Here is a 3,501-nt window from a genome sequence, read left to right on the forward strand (position 1 = left end):
CTATTTTTCGATGTTCCGTTCGCTCCGATGCGAGTCCTCTATCTCTATTAAGCCATTATCATACATGTCCTTCGCAATGGGGTACACCGCTCTGGCAAAGTTACTTCTCCGCTCTAGCACGTATCGCGGGTTGACGTCGGGATATTTATCCTCGGACGGTGGGTCGTGAGGCCAGAACGCGTGGAGCATATACGTCCACGACCAGTCGCGGGCCCAATCCGGCCGCTCTTCGTCGTCAGCTTCCCATTGATCGAATTCCTCCTCCTTAAACGTCGGTAAGGTATCTCCCGTCGTGAAATTGGCCAGGTTTGAAGGAATGTCATCATGTGTCATCCACAGACTTTTCGTATCGCCTTCGGTCCAACTCCCCGGAGAGAAGGCGTCCTGCTCCATAATCAACATCTCGCCGGGCTCTCTCGTGAGCTTCTGAGCAACACGCGTAATGACCGCGTTACTGTGCGTCGTCCAACCGCCGTCGTATCTTTCGTGCATGCCTTTGACCCAGAAGCGGATCATCTTGCTGCCTTTGACGGACATGAAGACGCCGCTGTTGATCTGGCTCCATAGCTGCCTTCCGGCGACAGCCTTGAAGCCGCTCTCGCGAAGGACTTGGATATCGCGGAGGGGATGGACGTCGAAGTCGATGTAGATGCCGCCGAAGTCGGCGACGGCTTGGACGCGGACGAAGTCGGACTTGTGTTCCATGTTTTGTATCTTCTTGCCGTTTCTAGCGTGGGTTGGGGACGTAACGTTGTTGAGCTTGATGTCGGGGAAGTTGAAGATGCGGTGATTCCATTTCCCGCTGGTTCCGTTTCGGGCCCGGGCGATGGGCTCGGTGTGGGCGTTGGTATGAAGGTAAATGGTGTCGGGGTTCCAGTAGTGCTTGGCGGCGTAGAGGGACAGGTAGTCTTTGAACTGGAACTTGAAGTCGGCGCTTGGGTCGGGGAGGACGTAGACGTAGTGGACGATGTTAGGTATCACTTCTCTCGGAGGCTGTTGTTCACAGAGGACATCTTGTTCGTTGCTCTTCAGATGAGGGAGAAGGGGAGAGTCGTGGGCGCTTGGCCGGACCATTCGGTGGAAGGGTGAAAGGGAGAGTACAACTGCTATGAATACAAGACAGCCCAGAAAGAGCTTTCCATTCTGCCGGTTGATCATGGTGAAGGAGAAGCCCAGTCTGTTCGTTTAACCGCGGTGAGTAAGTGTGTAAGTGGAAATGTAAGTGAGGAGGGCCTTGAACAGAGATGAGAATCCCTGAAAGAGCGACTGATCCGGTTTACTCTGCCGGCTAGAATTACAGGAGAATACAAATCACTACATCGAGCAAAGGGGGTCCCATGCCGGAGCAACAACTCGTTCTCGTCGCGGCTGCTTTTATGGCTGCTGTCTCGCAAGCGCGCAATATTGACATATTCAAGGAGAGGATCATTTAGAGTGTGTCTATCATTACCACTGTACCTATGGCCCCCAACAGTTTCTACTTAAAATCATGCAGTCATAATCGGCCCCAATATCCTTTTAGACTTTCTGCTGGACCTTGGGTTGAGCCTCGTTCGTGGGCCTACTTCCGTAGGTTTGGGCAAATCTGGTCTGCCCTCGATGTTCTTGCTGCGGCGCAGTACATCATTGGTTCCCAGTTCCAGCATATGTACGGAGTAGGTCACTGAGCTGACGATGATACTCCCGAGGAGCCAGTATGAAGGGTTACAATCCTGCTAAACACTGTCTGGGTTTACGATATCTTTCAATGCCACGAAGCACAACTGGGGTAGAGATAGGCTCATTATCGTTTTCCCCCCCGTTCTTCTTTGGGGCAAGCGTATGCGTCTCTGAGAGACTCACCGTGCCAAGATCCCGAGAACTATCTGAATTCGAGGTCTTGCACATGGCTGACCACTGGATGGATAAAAACGAACAAGAGAGTCCCAATATTGATGAACCGTCTCGCATCGCAAACGCTAGCCTTCAGGTTCTAGAGTATCTGGAAGTCGGTCAGACCGGCTCGTTTAGATCTAGTCTTCCGAAAAGCGCTGTGCTACTCACCGGTCTACTGTCTAGATGAGAAGAAAAGCCGGCCGAAAAGCTAAACGAAAAGTGAAAGTAATGAGACGACAGACGAAGACTGAAGATGTAAAGAATGTCCAAAACCGAACAAGCGTTTTTCCTCGCTCGAGTCGAGATCGAGATCTGACCACCCACTCCCCCGGCCTCCTCGGGCTTCATGCACCAATTGAACCAATATTGGATTCGAACTGCGTCAATTGGATTCACAAGAATTACTTACACAGATGGCTTCCAGCGTTCATATTGACGGCTGCGATATTGTAGACTCAGGGGATTGCAATATATGGATTCTTTGGCGGCGTCTTCATTGTTCCAATAATGGGCTTCGAGAAGGAAGTGGCGTTGTTAGACTGCACCTTATCTCTTGGACATGGGAAGGATGAGACGCATGCATACGCCTCCTGCACACGGAGCCCCGCCCAAATATAGGCTCACTCGTCGAATAACTGGGATGGAATGGTGCAAACCCCGGGGTGAGACATATCATTCATATTCTCTTCACTGTTGTCATAAGTTGGACTTCGAGGTGTGGTTTTGTGCTGGTATCGCAATCCCGTGCTGGAAATGGAAATGCCCAAATACCATATCCGGGCTAAGTCTCTGGCCCGATTAAGACCCAAGACTGAGAGGAATTATTCTGGATGGAAAGGGCATTCGCAGCAACTTTTCTGTTGAAGAAGGAAAGAAAATGCCACACTAAGAATGACAGGGCGGACTCTATCTCGTCTCAGGCCAGAGGGCCCAAGGAAGCGAGCCCAGCCAACCACGGTTCAGCGAACTGAGTCGGGCTTCGTCACCAATCCATCAATCACACACCGAATTTTGTCTTCCGAGAATGTTTGAAATTGTCAGATAAGAGCCAGAACTGGTTGCATTGGAAAAATCGCATTTCATCACCGGATAGTTCGTAATATTCGTGTTTGATTCTGAATCAATATGAAGGCACAGGAGAAACACTTGAGGAGGTCATGCATCACACCTGCTGCCAGATGTCAAACTGACAACCCATCATGACCTCGGGTTCTCCACGAAGTACAGAGCTGAGATCAATTGATCGTCATGAGCGGGGCAGTTGGCAGTTGTCCATTGCTTGGAGCTTGCTCGATAGCTTCCCGATCTCGACTAGCCATAGCTTCTCCAGCTCCACAGTTGAGCTCGCATCGGCTTAGAGGCTGGCCCGACCTTTGTGACACAGGGAGACAAACCTTGCTGGATGAATTGACCCCGCGTCCCCTCACTTCGAGGTCAAAGGTGGTGGTTTCTCCTCCACCTCATGGCCTGCGCATGATGTTACACCTTCACTCACCTCGGTCGATAGCAGCTTCCATCCTCGAGTCAGCAACTTCGTCCCGACCAGTGTACGGGATTTTCTGGCATCATACATCTTGTCATATCCAGAGAACCGGCTTCCGGTGTGCTTCATACTCTACCGCCGCG

At 51.2% G+C, this 3,501-nt stretch overlaps 1 pseudogene; it reads right to left on the minus strand.

The window, feature by feature from the left end:
- SAPIO_CDS5781 lies at window positions 1-1,074 on the minus strand (annotated as a pseudogene; the record flags this gene model as incomplete).
- Between the last annotated feature and the right edge of the window lie 2,427 nt (window positions 1,075-3,501).

This window comes from Scedosporium apiospermum, assembly GCF_000732125.1.
Source record: "Scedosporium apiospermum strain IHEM 14462 chromosome Unknown SEQ_SAPIO_0099, whole genome shotgun sequence".
Lineage (NCBI taxonomy): Eukaryota > Fungi > Ascomycota > Sordariomycetes > Microascales > Microascaceae > Scedosporium > Scedosporium apiospermum.